This window comes from Malaya genurostris, chromosome 3, assembly GCF_030247185.1.
Source record: "Malaya genurostris strain Urasoe2022 chromosome 3, Malgen_1.1, whole genome shotgun sequence".
Taxonomy (NCBI): Eukaryota; Metazoa; Arthropoda; class Insecta; order Diptera; family Culicidae; genus Malaya; species Malaya genurostris.
This window is the reverse complement of record NC_080572.1, coordinates 138,053,220-138,072,167: the sequence shown is the minus strand read 5'-3', so window position 1 is coordinate 138,072,167 and position 18,948 is coordinate 138,053,220. Positions and strand designations below refer to the sequence as shown.

Below are 18,948 nucleotides of genomic sequence, written 5' to 3'. Positions count from 1 at the left end.
CTTACATATTTTTGAAGCTTGTGAGTTTTTCGAAACCCCAAAAAATTAAAGATGGGGAACGTTTCAGCAATCGAGCCAGCAGGTCAAACTGACCGAAATTGTGAATTTGATAAAACCAAATTTTACGAGGATGCGGCTCTAGAAAATATTTCCTTTAGTGGACAAAACTTCGATTTTATACTCTCCAATCTCGAGTGGTACATATCGCTATTTAAGCTAGGCTGTTACCAGGAATTACAAAAACATTTCGATATATGTACTTGCGTTGTCCCATTCTAAAGCGGAAATCGAAAGAAGCTTTTCGCACTCAAAGATATTGATGTCTGATGGAAGATATCGTCTCAGTGAAAACACATTCAATAATGCAAATAACTTTATTAATGGAATGCTATTTTTCGATAATATTATCACAAATTTTGTTTGTTATGAAAATCTCATTCTTAAAGCAAAATTTGCACGACAGGCGTACGAAGCGAAGTTGGACAAGATAAGAAGCGGAGAAGAAAAAGTTAAAACGTTCATCTAGTGCTGGACCCGACAGGATTCCATCCGTGGTGATAAGAAATTGTTCTAAAAGTTTGTTGGTTCCACCATCCAACATTTTCAATTGCTCTTTGCGTTCTGGATTTTTTTTTCTTCTGAAATATGGAAGAAATTCCATGTGTTCCGGTTTACAAAAGTTGACATGGTGTCTCTTCACACTTTTTGATATCTGAAATGGAAGGTTCTTAATTTCCAGAGCAAGAATTTCTATGGAAAAAGTATCAAAAAGTTCTTTACTAATTAAATATATAATTTACTGAGAGGTACCACGAGAACTGCATCAAAACCGTCGTCCGAACACGAGAAAAACAAACAAGCCTCAAGAGTTTTTCACTTTGATACTCGTTGATACCAAACATTTTAGAAAACTATGATTTCGAGTTATTTGTGGTTATTTAATGCTACTGAAAATTTTATCACAATTTGCTAATCATATGATATTTTCTATAGCATGAAGAAAAAAATGTTGTTGGGATTAGTACAACAAGAGATATTCATGATTAAGTTCTATCTATTCTTGTTCAGTGTAAATTTAGAAAAGGCCCCCCGTAGTAAAGTAAGTCGTATTCACGACAAAATAAGTAACAAGGGTATAGTATCTAACCATCGTGGAATTGCTGCTTTCTGCGCTGTATCGAAGTTGTTTGAAATTAATATAATTCTGAATTTAATTACACATAGTTGCTCTGGTTGCATATCTGAGACTCAGCATGGATTCATGCCAAAGCGTTCAACTTCCACAAATTTAGTAACCTAAATTTCCTTAATCATATGTTCTTTACAAGCACGTCTACAAGTAATTTTATAAACACCGATTTCTCTGCTGTGTTCGACAAAATCAATCATAACATAACGAACTACAAGTTGAATAGACTTGGATTAAATGGATCATATTTAAATTGGCTTCGATCATATCTAACTGGTCGTGAAATGATAGTGAAAATAAGAGACTGTACAACATCACCAGTTACTGTAACCTCTGGAGTTCCTCAAGGAAATCGCATTGGACCGTTTATATTTTTACTATATCTCAACGACCTAAATTTTTCGATCAAGTGTATGAAACTATCGTTCGTCGATGACCTTCAAATATTTCATATGATCAAATCTGTAGCTGACTCAGAGTACGTACAAGAACTTTTAGATAATTTAACTAATTGGTGTAAAATCAGCAAAATGGTTTCAAATACCTCAAAATGCTGCGTCATCTCTTTTAGTCGCAAAAAGTTTGTATTCAAGTTCGGCTATAATATTTCATAAACTGTCCTCGAACGCGCATCGTCTGTTAAGGACCTGGGTGTTCTTCTGAATTCCAAGTTAAATTTCAAAGAGCACATAGATTTTACTATTTTCAAAGCCATACTTCCATTTATCACGTAATGTTATCAGGAAATCGTTCCTCATGTTATTGTCTCATTAGATTTAGTTGCTGTAGAAGCACTAGATTTTAAGAAATGTATCATTTGGATGATTGTAATCTATTGATGTAAGAGATGACGAGGTTTTACGCCTGCCGGAGAGCAAGTTTGACAGAAACTAACTCCGGTGGGCGTTTCCATGCTCCAAATAAAAGAATAAAATATGAGGAGGAAAAGAAAGACATTCAGAGTAAAATCCGACAACAGGAAAAGGCGCTGCCTTAGAAAACGAAAGCTAAACAGGAAGCGATAAATTGTATTGAAACTGTCATTAGAAAGATTAAATCAGATCATCATGATGTGGTCGAACTTAAAATTATTCTTTCCGAGAAGGACAAGCTTACCGAGCAAGAAGATGTCGAAGCAAATAATTGTCTTTGCTGAAATCTGTTTAACTTCTTTCAAAATCACAAAACTGTAAGCAATTTAATTTTCACTGTTAGTTCTGCGGTAAGCATTACCTGCACAAAAATAGTGGTGTAAACGCTTCGCTGAAATATCGCGCGTTTTAGTTTTCAACTTCGCGCGGATTTCGCGCGTTTTAATTTTGAAATTTTTCGTAACAACCCTGCACTTCTGCTGGCTGCCAGCATGCTGCACTGAAATGAAAATCTTATTTATATTCATTAGATTTGTCATGTAAATCATATGCAGAATATAATTCATAGAAATTATATGGAAACTTATAATCTTTATTTAATGTGTACGTCAAATCTAAATGGACGTTATCATAATGAAAGTTATAAAAATATCCCATATAATTTATATGAAAATCCGATGAAAGTCGTGAATAGTTGTGTCCTCGATATTCATCAACTGCTCCAGACCATTTTTTCTGGAAGTTCCGCATCTCAATGTAATTTTAAATCGCTGACAAGACAGCTCATCCAACTTCGTTCAAGGATATGCGTTAACGGACCATGAAATATATATCCGGTACATTTCATTACTCTATCTGTCTAGTAAGATTCATTTTTTTATTTTCAGTCTCGGGATCTCACTTGTCTTTCGCAAATATCATGAGGTGCTCCCTTACCGAATGGAATACTAGTAAAGCTTGAATCCTCAAAGAAAAGTAGTAGTTGGCAATTATCTGCTATTCGTATGACCTCCATTGAAAGTTATATATATATATATATATATATATATATATATATATATATATATATATATATATATATATATATATATATATATATATATATATAAATAAATAAATAAATAAATTTCATAAAACTAGTCATATGGTATATATGAACCTATCTAAATAAATTCGAAGTGAATATAATATGCGCTTCATAAATTGTTCCAATGTATGTTGTGCGGATATCTAGTAATGGTTATAAGACGCGCTAATAAATTTGACTCAGACTGGAAATTTCATTCGTTATATGGAAATCCTATAAAAATAACGTTAAGAAGAGTTTTATGTTTCATGAGATTATCTCATATATTTGACATGATGTTGAACACATTTTGTAACTATTATTGGAAATGCTAATAGTGCAAAATCATTAGAATATCATATAATGTGAAAAAGAAAATTTAGCTCAGTGTGGGGCCAGTGTACTGCCCCTCTTAGGAAAAAATCATTCAACGGTGGTCCTTCGTTGGTTTAATACGTTGGTCTTGCTGGCAGCCAGCAGAAGTGTAAACGGGGCATAAGTCCCATACAAACGAATCGCCAATGTTTGGTTCACAGCATGAACAAATAAGCCTACCCAAAGCAAAGCCTTGGTATTACATTCCTGTGGTGGAATTTGACCTTCTGTTTCAACAGACTTCGCAGCCGATTCAGAGTGTACAGAACCATCGCATGGCTAGTGCTACGATTCTACTGACACTACTAATCCTTCCAGGTCGGGGCTCGAACATACGACAACGTTTCCGACGTAGCGAAACTGAGACATCCTTGGTTATTCTCGAAAATGACAGTAGCTTTGTCTTCTGCTTCACTCAATTCAGACAACAATCGAGTAAGCCAAACGGTTTCTTGACAAGCTAGCGACAGTGCGTTGTACTCAGCTTCGAGGGACGAAAGTGCAACAGAACATTGTCCTTTGCTCACCCTGCTAATTGGACCGCTTCCATAGAAAAAGATAAACCCGGTTGTTGATCTTCTTGTGCGAACATCTCCTGCCCAATCAGAATCAGAAAATCCTTTCAAACACCATCCTTCTCCTGGTCCGAATTGCAATTTCAAATCACTCGTCACGCTCAAATATTGCAGAATTCGTTTCACTGCATACCAATGCATGTTGTTGGGTTCACTCACTTTCCTTCCAAGCAAGCCAACACTCAAAGATAGATCTGGTCTTGCGTTAACGGCTAAATATAATAAAGCTCCAAAAAGACTTCGGTACATTGTTGGATTTTCAAATCGTTTACTATCATCGTTACTCGGTTTGTATCCTGGATCCATAGGAATCTTGGATGGACGACAATTCTTTTGAATCCCAAAAAATGACGTACATATCCAAGCGAAGTAATGTCAAATTTTTTCCTAAGCCCTTCGTAAACCACATTTATATCAGTCTCATCAGCACTACCAATCAATAGATCGTCCACGTACACTAAAATAACAACAAACGGTTTTCCATATAGGATGTACAGACATGGATCTGCGCTGCTTGGTTCAAACTTCAACTCAAGAAGTACAGAGTGCAACGCTTTATTCCAACATCTCGCAGATTGGCGCAAACCGTATATACTTTTTCGTAGTTTGCATACCATTTGTTTGTTTCCTGGAGTTTAAAAACCTGGTTTCTGCATATATAGCTCTTCTTCAACAGTGCCGTTGGGTTAGGCTGTCCGCACATCATACTGCTTCAGTATCAACTGTTTCTTTCCCGCAACTGCTAATGGTGTACGCAATGTTGCCTGCCGCGTTGCCAGACGGGCAAACTTAACGCATCGCGAAAGTTAATAGGTTCTTCGTCATGTTTAACATTTTCAAAGATAAAATCGTCATATCTGTGTGGCATTCATCATATCTGTGTACCATTCTGCTCAATTCGATTGCTTTGAGTAAGGAGTAGAGAACTGCTGCTGTATGCCTCGGATTTGCAAAAACTTTGTAATCTATCACCTGTATATTCTTCTCTTCCATCAGATCGCAAAACACAGGGCTTCCTATCGAAGATATGTTGAGCCCACCGAACGAATTCAATAATCTTGCCGACTGCTTCATCTTTCGTCTTTAATAAAAACACCACGCAAAAACGGCTAAAATCATCAATTAGTGTGAGTATTTGTTACCACTCGGCGTCGATTGTTCCATTGGCCCACAGAGATCCGTGTGTATTATATCTAAAGGTCGTTTTGATTTTCGCTCTGAAATCAATGGAAAAGGTTATCGTACCAATTTACCTTTCAAACAACACTCACACACGATCCTATCTCCGCAATCCGTTAACTTGATTCCACTTGCCAAACCTTGTGTGGCGATTATATTTAGCACACCAATGTCGCGATGGCCCATTCGGCGATGCCATGTGTGTTGACAACTCTCATTATGATTTCCCGTAACGGATAAACACTGCTCTACCAACTTTAACTTGTAATGACAACCAACTAACTCACCCATTGCCACGATGACACCGTTGATTGTTTTGATTAAACATCCCGTTGCTTCAAATACAACTGTTAAGCCCTTCGTTGCGAGTTTCCGAACAGAAATCAATCCGTCTTCTAGAGAAGCAACCAATAAAACGTTATCAAGAGTAATTGCAATGCGTTCCTCTTTCGCATTCAACCCCATGATCACACAGCTTCCAACTCCGGTAGATTTAGTTTTTGTTCCGTCTGCAAGAGTCACATCTACGGTAACTCCCTTTTTTGAATTCCGAGAATTAGTTGCTGGTGCTGGTGTCTACTGTCGTGAAATGAGGCTGGAGCAGTCTCATTCACTTGGTAGATACTGTACTGTGTTCCAAGCAGAAATCTACGCAATTCTGTGTGGAGTACAATCGGCACTTCAGCAGAGGATCTGTGGTAAACGTATTTATTTTTGTTCCGACAGTCAGGCAGCCTTAAAAGCACTCAGTTCGAATGACTCACGGTCGAATCTAGTGATCGCATGTCGAACTCAAATTGAAGACCTCAGCATTTCAAATGCTGTTGACTTCTTATGGGTACCCGGCCATTCTGGTATTACTGGAAATGAATGGGCTGATGAGTTGGCTAGAGCTGGTGCAACGAATGATTTCGTTGGTCCTGAACCAGCTTTACCACTTTCAACTAGTTGGATAAAGCACAAGATACGTTCTTGGGCTGCATCCAAACATGCCAGCTACTGGCGCAGCTTGCAAACTTGCGCTCAGACAAAAGCATTTCTACCAGATTTAAATCTGAAAATGTCAAAGTGTCTACTGCATTTCTCCAAGTATTATTGAAGTATTCTGGTCAGAGCTCTGACTGGACATTGCAAACTCAATTATCACATGGCTACTATTCAACGTGCTGAGTATTATTCGTGTGATTTGTGTAAATGCGATTATGGTACTTCATATCATCTGATATGTAACTGTCCCGCATTGACGCAGCTACGTATCCGGGTTTTTGGTTCTCCATACATGGTTGAGTCTGTGTATGCGGAGCTAAAATTGAAGGATATTCTCTCGTTTCTCACCCAATGTGGTAAGGAGCTATAGTCAGAAGGGTTCATCGTTCTTCCTGGAGTGAATGAATCCCGTCTGTATTCACCTTAAATAGGGTTTAGCAGATTGTTTGGCATCCTTTGGGGGGTACCGAATTTACTTCTGCTCGTACATACTGCGAGTCGTTCTGCATTCTTCCGAGAGTGCAGAATGGTGTCGCTTTTGTAAGATCTCTAAATCCTCTCGGGGGTTGGAGGTTTTATTAATAGCAGACTGTTCGGGACCTCGTAGAGGTTCAGAATTTCCTTCTGCTTCCACTAAATGTGATCCTCAGCAGATTGTTCAGCATCCCTTAGGAAAGCAGAATTTACTTCTGCTTTTATGTGTTTTTGTGTCGTCAATTTTTCCCATCCTCCTAGTCCAACCCTTACCATTTCCTTTCAATCCTTCCCTCTTATATATCGGGAAAATGATGCTAAAAATAAATTGCTGGCAAGGCACAAATCTCCAAATATCAAGGGGAACGTGCCATTTGAGCCAATTTGTTCTGATTCCTGATTCCTGAAACTCACCCATTGGCACGATGACACCGTTGATTGTTTTGATTAAACATCCCGTTGCTTCAAATACAACTGTTAAGCCCTTCGTTGCGAGTTTCCAAACAGAAATCAATCCGTCTTCTAGAGAAGCAACCAATAAAACGTTCTCAAGAGTAATTGCAATGCGTTCCTCTTTCGCATTCAACCCCATGATCACACAGCTTCCAACTCCGGTAGATTTAGTTTTTGTTCCGTCTGCAAGAGTCACATCTACGGTAACTCCCTTTTTTGAATTCCGAGAAAAAACTGCGGTCGTTCGTCATATGGCACGTACACCCACTATCAATCGTCCACGATCCTGGAATGACGCTACCGGCCATGAAGCACACAGCACCACAGATAACCTCATCCGCAACCCTTTGTTTTGATCGATCATTACGTTCACTTTCCGCTTGTGCTTGCTTTGCTTTCTGCTTAGCAGCCTGGTTCGATCCTGTGGATTTTTCCGATTCACTTACATATTCACAGCGCTTATCTGCAAGATATTTGCGACCATTTTTCTTAAAATGTCCGGGTTTCGCACAATAAAAACATTTTCTGTCACTTTTTGTCGTGAATACGACTTACTTTACTATGGGGCGCCTTTTCAAAATTAGCCATATGGAAGAATGGGCAGAACTTAATCGTGAATATCTCGACTTGTATTAATAGAAGCTACATAATTCTTTCACCATTTCATCAAAAATATGATCAGGAATTCAGGATAATATTTTGAACAGTGTGCGATAACCACAAACAACTCAAAAATTAAGTTTTCTTAAAATTTGAAAACAACGCGGAAAACTCTTTACTTTCGCTTGGATTTTTCGCGCAAGGACGACGATTTTGAGGTAGTCAGGCACATATCTTCAACTGAATGCGTATAAAAGGGGAACCGTGGTCGAAAATCGATCATTTCTTTTCGTGCGTTCGATGGAAGTAGATGTCGTGGGAGTGGAATCATCAAGCAGCAGCGACGGAGAATGCACCTTCTGCGTGGTTAAAACCTGAAACGCTCAGGTCGCATCTCTCATTCGCTTGCTGGCCATCAAGGAGAGAACCAGCAGCGACTGAAACTGGATTCTGAGTCTGTTATTGGATCTAAATTTAGGTCTTGAACTCAGGGTCCAGTTCTCTATTCCAGACTTCTATTCGGTTCTTCTTAAAACCATAATAATACTCCTAAAGAATTATGCGGAATTTACTTTACTGTACCTCTATACAACCCATTTTTGTCGTGAATACGACTTACTTTACTATGGGGTGCCTTTTCAAAATTAGAGTGATAAGTTTTTGATCGTGAATATCTATTGTTGTATCTAATGAATCAACATAATTCTTGCGACATGCCATCGGAAATATGATCACAATTTTATGATAAAATTTTCAGTTTTGTGACATAGTCTCAAATAATTCAAAATTAAACTTTTCTGAAATGTTTGGTATAAACGAGTATCAAAGAGGATAAATCATAAGGCGCGTTTGCCTTTCTCGTATTTTTAAAGCTCATAGCTCAGTGATCTGTGAAAGAATTTATATAATCTAACTACCAATAGAATCGAAATTTTTCAATTTAAACGTGTATAGCAAAAGCATTGAAGTATTTCAATAGTACACTATTGAAAAACCTGTCTCATTTGCTCCATGTCAACACCAGTCAATCAGAACGCGTTCTAAGGAAGAGAACAAAATATCTGCTGCTGTACAACAAATCGTCCGGGAAAAATGTTCCGAAATTTGGTCCTTGTGAATGCTAGAAACGAATCCCTACAGCATATTGATAGTTTCTTTCAATAAATTATGCAAATCCGAAATGAAATAATCGACAATAAAATTCTGTATGCGGCTATTTTTATAGCCGTTAGGACCGCCCATTAGTGAAAAAGCTACAAACGAAATCACATAAAAGGAAATCTCTTAACAAAAATTCAATCAGTTTGGATTCGATCGCCACTGCGAGCAGATGTGTTTTGTGTCGTCTGCACGCTTTCGACAAGAGCGATTACGTCACAGCTGCCAGTCATTAGCATTGGGAAAAAAAACAACGGTGGAGAGCATTGCACAATATCAGCCGTTCTAATGGCTCTAAAAGTTTTCTGAAGAACTATTAGGATTTGTTGTTCGCAAATCGTAGGGAAATATCCTCAGTTTACGGCAAATCAAGAACAGTTTGCTTAGATTTGTGCACTTTTCGCTGTGTGAAATTCACAGTAATCGAGATCAAGTGAAGCCTTTTTTGCAAAACATGTTTTAGAGTTTAATGTCGTAGAGAATTATTTAATTTGACTCTTCTGAATGCTGGAAACGAATCCCTACAGCATATTGATAGTTTCTTTCAATAAAATATGCAAATCCGAAATGAAATAATCGACATTAAAATTCTGTATGCGGCTATTTTTATAGCCGTTCAGATCGCCCATTAGTGAAAAAGCTACAAACGAAATCACATAAAAGGAAATCTCTTAACAAAAATTCAATCAGTTTGGATTCTATCGCCCCTGCGAGCAGATGTGTTTTGTGTCGTCTGCACAGCTAATTTCGCTTTCGACAAGAGCGATTACGTCACAGCTGCCAGTCATTAGCCTTGGGAAAAAAACAACGGTGGAGAGCATTGCACAATATCAGCCGTTCTAATGGCTCTAAAAGTATTCTAAAGAACTATTAGGATTTGTTGTTCGCAAATCGTTGGGAAATATCCTCAGTTTACGGCAAATCAATAACAGTTTGCTTAGATTTGTGCACTTTTCGCTGTGTGAAATTCACAGTAATCGAGATCAAGTGAAGCCTTTTTTTGCGAAAAATGTTCCAGAGTTTAATGTCGTAGAGAATTACGCAATTTGACTCTTCTGAATGCTGGGAACGAATCCCTACAGCATATTGATAGTTTCTTTCAATAAAATATGCAAATCCGGAAAATGCGTGCATAATTCATACAATTGATATTCGGAAGTGTTAAGGAACATGTCAGTTGTTTTCGTATTCACGACATCCAGTTATGTCTCTGACATTACCCACCCGCCTTTTTTACTTTATCGGAAACTTTCAACGCTTTTTCACTGTTATCGCCATGCTTATTACGATCCGATCACTTTTGATATTCATCACGCAGCCGAGATACCACCAAGTCCATTGTTAGATCCTCCTGTGGTCTAATTTCCAATGACGTCACAAAACTATTGTACGACGATGGAAGACTACGCAACATCATTATTATTCGCAAAAGCTCACTGAGTTCCACGCCTGCGTTGTCCAGGCGCTCATACAAGCATTCAATCTCTTCGAGATGCTTCTCGACGTCACCACCCTCAGGCAAATTTTTCGAACACAGCTTCTGCAACAGCATTGCTTGGTTCCCAATGATGGCCTTTTCATGATAGATTCGCAGATTTTCCCACATCTGGTGTGCCGTATCACACTTTTTAACAAAACGCAGTTGATTATCCTCAACAAATAGAGCGATTGTTGATTGGGCCTTTGTGTCGTTTTTCTTCCAATCCGAAAAATCATCATCAGTTTCTTCTGGCTTTGGTTGCTCAATTATATCCCACAAATCTTCACGTTCCAGCAAAGATCGCATGCGAAATTTCCATGATGCATAGTTTGCATTTGCTAATTTAGCAAACGATGCTTTCTATCCGTCAGCCATCTTGTTCATTCACAGCCGCGTTGCAAGAAAAAATTCCTTCAGGAAGCATAACCTGATGGACGGAACTACCAGCAGACACGCGGAACACGACTGGTTGGAAGTAAAACGCATTTATTTGTGATGATTGTGTACAGTTCCACAGTAGTAGGAAGTAGAATAAAAACCTGTTTTAATCCACCTAGTGGTGTAATGATGCTGTTGTGAACTTTCCCAATTGTGTTCCACCGTAAATTTTACCAATACCAACTTTTTTGGTGTACAGCTTTCATCCAATTCCGAACTTCGGTTTCTCCCTTTGAGCAGTTACGATACATACGAAACAGACGGAATTCGGCAATAAGTATTACAAACTATACCGCACATATGACACTTCTAATGACACTTTATTAGGCCTTGATACTAAAACTACTATATTTCAAGACTGATCGATACAAACTATATTTAATTAAAGGTAACTACGTACTACAGAAAAGAACAATTTAGGTGGTAATCGATCCGTTCACTACGAAGGTTTTCTCAGACTGATTTGATACTAAACAGACGTAGCACACAGTGATAAATGTAATTTGCATATTGCTGAGCTTTCTCTCTAATTTTTATATTGAATTTAGATGTATTTACTCCTCTCACCTCGCATTATAAGTTTCTCACTTTCGTTAAGTGCGTTTTTGGCTGCGTGCTTACGTGCTCTACTGTCACTTCGGTATATATGCTAGAATCATAAGTGCTAGTGCAAAAGAACAACATTCACCGGCCACCTATATTCGCTATGCTAATTTAAATTTCAGGTAAGTATATTCATTCGACAAATGTTTTTTTTATGTGCTAACGGCTGCGATGATAATTGCTGATCGAAAGGTAACGGAAACAATATGCAAATCGGTCGTATGTTTGATTCACTTCTTGTTTTGACGGTCGCAACACGAACAATACCATCATCACCGGGTTGGATGGCTTCGATCCTTGCTAATGGCCAACGATGACTTTCCATCTTCTTTCAACAACACCATTTGGCCAACACGAATATCCGTAGGTAAATTGCCTTTTTGCCACTGTTGATTCAGCTCGGTGAGGTATTCTTTCCGCCATCGTAGCCAATGTTGTTGAACCACCTGTTGCAATTGTTGGTATTGTCATAATCGGTTAGTCGGTGTTTCGGCGTGAACAGAATCTGGCAGATGCAATATTGGGCCGCCAGTCAAAAAATGCCCTGGTGTTAGAACATCTAGTTCTGTCGGATCGTCTGATAGAGGTGTTAGTGGACGAGAATTCATGGTTGCTTCAATTTGATACAATATTGTGTCCTCGTATGACAGCTGTCTACAGCCAATTGTTTTAACTAAAGACGACTTAACTTTCATGACAGCCACTTCCCACATACCACCAAAGTTGGGAGCTCTTGGTGGGATAAATCGCCAGGTAATTGCTTTACTAGAGCATTCGTTAATGATTGTAAACTTGTTGTGGTTGTTTTTAAAATTTCGATGCATTTCAGTAAGTGTGGTATTTGCACCTTTGAAATTTGTGCCATTATCAGAATGCATCTCGGTTGGTAATCCACGTCGGGCAATAAATCTTCGCAGTGCAGCGATAAATGCGTCCGTCGATAAATTGCATAGTAATTCCAAGTGAATGGCTTTAGTGGCAAAACAAATGAACACAGCGATGAATTCCTTTTGCAGTGCTGCACGTCGATGGACTGGCCTTAAGTATACTGGCCCACAGAAGTCGACACCAGTAGTGGAGAATGGTCTACTAGGGGTAATGCGTGCTTTGGGGAGCTGACCTTGAGGTTGGGCTATACGGACAGGGTTGTGGCGAAAACATTTTGTGCAATTACGGCACACATAGTTGGCAAGAGTATTTCCGCGAATTGGCCAGAATTCTTGACGTATGGTTGCGAGTGTCATGCGAGGTCCTGAGTGTAGACATAACGAGTGGAAATGTGCTGCTATAAGGCGTGATAGTGGATGTTTGTTGGGGATAATCATTGGGTGCTTGGTTTGGTTTCATGGGATGAATTAATTCGTCCGCCGATACGTATAATTCCGTTATTATCCAATGTAGGCTGCCGATTTTTCAATGGAGATTTTTCAGAAATCGGAAGTTGTTGTTTGAGTTGTTTAAACTCATCTGCGAACATGTCTTGTTGAACCATTTTCACTAATGTTACTTTGGCATCTTGCAGCTCTGCAGTTGAGAGAAATTCTTCGTTTTGGTAGCCCTTTGAGCGACAGCGGTTGATAAATCGTCGAAGGTAAGCGGTGATTCGTACTAAGCGCCAAAACGAAGAATATCGAACAAACAATGGATTTGGATGGAAGTCGTTTTGGATTGATAGCACTGTTTTCCTTCTTTCCAGTATATCTTCACTTGGAAGGGATAGATTCGAATGTTCGGGCCATCTGCATTCTTCATCCGCTAACCAGGTTGGACCCTGTTTCCACAAGATATTGTTCATGAAATCGCTTGGTAGCAGGCCACGCGAAATGTGATCTGCTGGATTATCTATTCCCTTTACATGATGCCATGCATGGCCGTGTGTCAGTCGTTGAATCTCCGACGTTCGATTGCCCACGAACGTTTGCCAAGTGTTGGGAGGAGCGGCTATCCAGTAAAGGGTAACGGTAGAGTCGGACCAGAACCAGCAAGGGACTCCCTCCATTGCGAGTTCTGCAGAGACTCTTGCATAGAGCCTAGCACCCAGTACCGCTGCACACAATTCTAATCGTGGTAAACTAAGACGCTTGGTTGGCGCAACTCGTGATTTTGCTGCTATAAGTTGGATTTGCACGCACCGAAGTTTCTTTGTTGGTTGAACGAGCGTACACGCAGGTTCCGTAGGCAGCCTCTGAAGCGTCACAGGCTTCCGCAGGTAAGTCGGCTAGAGCTTCTGGTTCGTTAGAGCTCCATTTCCGTAATTGAAATCCGCCATCATTCATAATGCACTACCAATCAATAGATCGTCCACGTACACTAAAATAACAACAAACGGTTTTCCATATCGGATGTACAGATATGGATCTGCGCTGCTTGGTTCAAACTTCAACTCAAGAAGTACAGAGTGCAACCCTTTATTTGAACATCTCGCAGATTGGCGCAAACCGTATATACTTTTTCGTAGTTTGCATACCATTTGTTTGATTCCTGGAGTTTAAAAACCTGGTTTCTGCATATATAGCTCTTCTTCAACAGTACCGTTGGGTTAGGCTGTCCGCACATCCTATTGCTTCAATATCAACTGTTTCTTTCCCGCAACTGCTAATAGTGTACGCAATGTTGCCTGCCGTGTGAAGGGCCCATACACCTCCGAAAAATCAACACCGAAACACTGTGAGTATTCTTGCGCAACGATACGAGCTTTGTGCTTGATAATAGCACCCGATTCATCTCGTTTAATCTTAAATACCCACTTTGCACCGATGACTCTCTTACCTGATGGAAGATCTGATAGCTCCCATGTGCTATTTATTTTGGGAGCATCAATCTCTTCTCGCTTTGCGCGTTGCCAGACGGGCAAACTTAACGCATCGCGAAAGTTAATAGGTTCTTCCTCATGTTTAACATTTTCAAAGATAAAATCGTCATATCTGTGTGGCATTCATCATATCTGTGTACCATTCTACTCAATTCGATATGCCTCGGATTTGCAAAAACTTTGAATCTATCACCTGTATATTCTTCTCTTCCATCAAATCGCAAAACACAGGGCTTCCTATCGAAGATATGTTGAGCCCACCGAACAAATTCAATAATCTTGCCGACTGCTTCATCTTTCGTCTTTAATAAAAACACCACGCAAAAACGGCTAAAATCATCAATTAGTGTGAGTATTTGTTACCACTCGGCGTCGATTGTTCCATTGGCCCACAGAGATCCGTGTGTATTATATCTAAAGGTCGTTTTGATTTTCGCTCTGAAATCAATGGAAAAGGTTTTCGTACCAATTTACCTTTCAAACAGCACTCACACACGATCCTATCTCCGCAATCCGTTAACTTGATTCCACTTGCCAAACCTTGTGTGGCGATTATATTTAGCACACCAATGTCGCGATGGCCCATTCGGCGATGCCATGTCTGTTGACAACTTTCATTATGATTTCCCGTAACGGATGAACACTGCTCTACCAACTTTAACTTGTAATGACAACCAACTAACTCACCCATTGCCACGATGACACCGTTGATTGTTTTGATTAAACATCCCGTTGATTCAAATACAACTGTTAAGCCCTTGGTTGCGAGTTTCCGAACAGAAATCAATCCGTCTTCTAGAGAAGCAACCAATAAAACGTTCTCAAGAGTAATTGCAATGCGTTCCTCTTTCGTATTCAACCCCATGATCACACAGCTTCCAACTCCGGTAGATTTAGTTTTTGTTCCGTCTGCAAGAGTCACATCTACGGTAACTCCCCTTTTGAATTCCGAGAGAAAACTGCGGTCGTTCGTCATATGGCACGTACACCCACTATCAATCGTCCACGATCCTGGAATGACGCTACCGGCCATGAAGCACACAGCACCACAGGTAATCTCATCTGCAACCCTTTGTTTTGATCGATCATTACGTTCACTTTCCGCTTGTGCTTGCTTTGCTTTCTGCTTAGCAGCCTGGTTCGATCCTGTGGATTTTTCCGATTCACTTACATATTCACAGCGCTTATCTGCAAGATATTTGCGACAATTTTTCTTAAAATGTCCGGCTTTCGAACAATAAAAACATTTTCTGTCACTTTTTCCTTTATCGGAAACTTTCAACGCTTTTTTACTGTTATCGCCATGCTTATTACGAGCCGAGCTACCACCAAGTCCATTGTTAGATCCTCCTTTGGTCTATTTTCCAATGACGTCACAAAACTATTGTACGACGATGGAAGACTACGCAACATCATTATTATTCGCAAAAGCTAATTGAGTTCCACGCCCGCGTTGTCCAGGCGCTCATACAAGCATTCCATCTCTTCGAGATGCTTCTCGACGTCACCACCTTCAGGCAAATGCTTCGAACACAGCTTCTGCAACAGCATTGCTTGGTTCCCAATGATGGCCTTTTCATGATAGATTCGCAGATTTTCCCACATCTGGTGTGCCGTATCACACTTTTTCACAAAACGCAGTTGATTATCCTCAACAAATAGAGCGACTGTTGATTGGGCCTTTGTGTCGTTTTTCTTCCAATCCGAAAAATCATCATCAGTTTCTTCTGGCTTTGGTTGCTCAATTATATCCCACAAATCTTCACGTTCCAGCAAAGATCGCATGCGAAATTTCCATGATGCATAGTTTGCATTTGCTAATTTAGCAAACGATGCTTTCTATCCGTCAGCCATCTTGTTCATTCACAGCCGCGTTGCAAGAAAAAAATCCTTCAGGAAGCATAAAACAGAAAACCTCCACTTCCCGGAAAACAGCCTTCTAAATCCGGTCACTGCTCAACGGCTTCCCGAGGCTGGGCCCATAACCTGATGGACGGAACTACCAGCAGACACGCGGAACACGACTGGTTGGAAGTAAAACGCATTTATTTGTGATGATTGTGTACAGTTCCGCAGTAGTAGGAAGTAGAATAAAAACCTATTCTAATCCACCTAGTGGTGTAATGGTGCTGTTGTGAACTTTCCCAATTGTGTTCCACCGTAAATTTTACCAATACCAACTTTTTGGGTGTACAGCTTTCATCCAATTCCGAACTTCGGTTTCTCCCTTTGAGCAGTTACGATACATACGAAACACAGTTACGATACATACGAAACAGACAGAATTCGGTAATAAGTATTACAAACTATACCGCACATATGACACTTCTAATGACACTTTATTAGGTCTTGATACTAAAACTACTATATTTCAAGACTGATCGATACAAACTATATTTAATTAAAGGTAACTACGTACTACATAAAAGAACAATTTAGGTGGTAATCGATCCGTTCACTACGAAGGTTTTCTAAGACTGATTTGATACTAAAGAGACGTAGCACACAGTGATAAATGTAATTTGCATATTGCTGAGCTTTCTCTCTAATTTTTATGTTGAATTTAAATGCATTTTACTCCTCTCACCTCTCATTATAAGTTTCTCACTTTCGTTAAGTGCGTTTTTGGCTGCGTGGTTACGTGCTCTACTGTCACTTCGGTATATATGCTAGAATCATAAGTGCTAGTGCAAAAGAACAACATTCTCCGGCCACCTATATTCGCTATGCTAATTTAAATTTCAGGTAAGTATATTCATTCTACAAATGTTATTTTTCTTTATTTTTATGTGCTAACGGCTGCGATGATAATTGCTGATCGAAAGGTAACGGAAACAATATGCAAATCGGTCGTATGTTTGATTCACTTCTTGTTTTGACGGTTGCAACACGAACAATACCATCATCACCGGGTTGGATGGCTTCGATCCTTGCTAATGGCCAACGATGACTTTCCATCTTCTTTCAACAACACCATTTGGCCAACACGAATATCCGTAGGTAAATTGCCTTTTTGCCACTGTTGATTCAGCTCGGTGAGGTATTTTTTTCGCCATCGTAGCCAATGTTGTTGAACCAGCTGTTACAATTGTTGGTAGTGTCGTAATCGGTTAGTCGGTGTTTCGGCGTGAACAGAAACTGGCAGATGCAATATTGGGCCGCCAGTCAAAAAATGTCCTGGTGTTAGAACATCTAGTTCTGTCGGATCGTCTGATAGGGGTGTTAGTGGACGAGAATTCATGGTTGCTTCAATTTGATACAATATTGTGACCATGTCCTCGTATGACAGTTGTCGACAGCCAATTGTTTTAACTAAAGGGGCTGTCCATAAAAGACGTCACACTTTTTTTGACGATTTTTTACTCCCCCTCCCCCCTTTGTCACAAATTGTCACAGAAGCAAAAACCCCCCACTCCCCCTATGTCACATGTCACGAATTCAAAATAAATAAAATTCATCTCAATACATTCTCAATATGTATGACAAACCATACAAATATGAGGGAAAAATCGATATAGATATATTATTGTTTTAGGTAAAGAATAATATTTCCTTAGTGTAGTATACAGGGCTGAGAAAATAAAGACCAAAACCTCATCAAAACGAGATCACTGCCGGAGAATGTTTTCATGATCAGTTGATCAGTGAAATTTAAATCACATCGATCAATATCGGTACTGATCTTCCGTCGCACAATGGGTAGTGATTTTGAGCTAAAATGATTCTTGATTTATGTAAGTTCAATCATTAGATGATTCGATAAGATTTGATGTTGGTGGAGAAAAATCACATATGATCAAGATAAGACCTGACATGATCTACGTCTGAAATCGTTGATCTCCCGTCCTTTTTCGAATGGAGTACAATTGAATAAACTGCATCAGAATCAGATAAGAGAATTTCTTATGATATACTATTATCAATGCTAGAAAATCAAATTACTGAAAAAAATGTCAGCGCATAACTTAAGTTAAACCGTTTGAAGGCATCTTTTTCGTTTTTACTCATATTTGGCAAAATTTATTAATTTCGCTAATTTACTCGCTCCTCCGTGCACTTTTGCTGATTACAACAGAAATGATATCCTGCATCACTCATTTCCGAATTTACAAGAAGAAGCTTTTACATAAAAAATACACGTTTTCCTATAAAATGTAAACGTTTATTGTGTAGATTTTGATGTGGAACACATCTTTATTAGGGGTGCAAACCAGAAACTCAAGAAAAACTACACGTAGAAATGTGGTCAGGTTTTAAACACTTACAGCTCAGTCTGTTTTATATCAATTTTTAATATTATTTAATCATTTGATAGGAAATATTTCTACATATTGATTTGAATGTTCATAGCCATGTATTTTGAATTGAAATCATTGAAATGTTGATTAACAGCTAGCAGTGTCCTATTTTGTCTGTGAAAAATCTCCAGCATACCGGATTTCCCTGCCATAGTCGACGGTTTTGAAGGAGTAAGCGATGTATCAAAGAGAGAGCATCGCTCTGATTGGTCTATCGATGCAAAAGCGAAGCTGTTGGAAGCACGCGAATCTATAAATAGAAGCGAAATTAAAGCTAACGTTTCAGTCCTATTCCTAGCATGCTAGAGGTAGGTTGTCGCTAGACAGCAAGACAAAAACGTGCCATAAAACGATTTGAAGCTTCAAGGGCTGATGCCAGTTGTAAGCGT

General features: G+C 39.3%; 1 protein-coding gene across 2 annotated transcripts in view; it reads left to right on the top strand.

Annotated features, from left to right (window-relative positions):
• The window catches only part of LOC131437845 (PP2C-like domain-containing protein CG9801), a 168,941-nt gene that overhangs the window by 4,662 nt on the left and 145,331 nt on the right, over window positions 1-18,948 (top strand). The window contains exon 2 of one of the 2 annotated variants that reach the window (XM_058607462.1): window positions 13,146-13,658. The exons of the other annotated variant lie outside the window; for it this stretch is intronic. The gene's annotated coding sequence lies outside the window, so the exon portion shown is untranslated. The remainder of the gene's footprint in view (window positions 1-13,145; window positions 13,659-18,948) is intronic. 2 annotated transcript variants of the gene reach the window in all.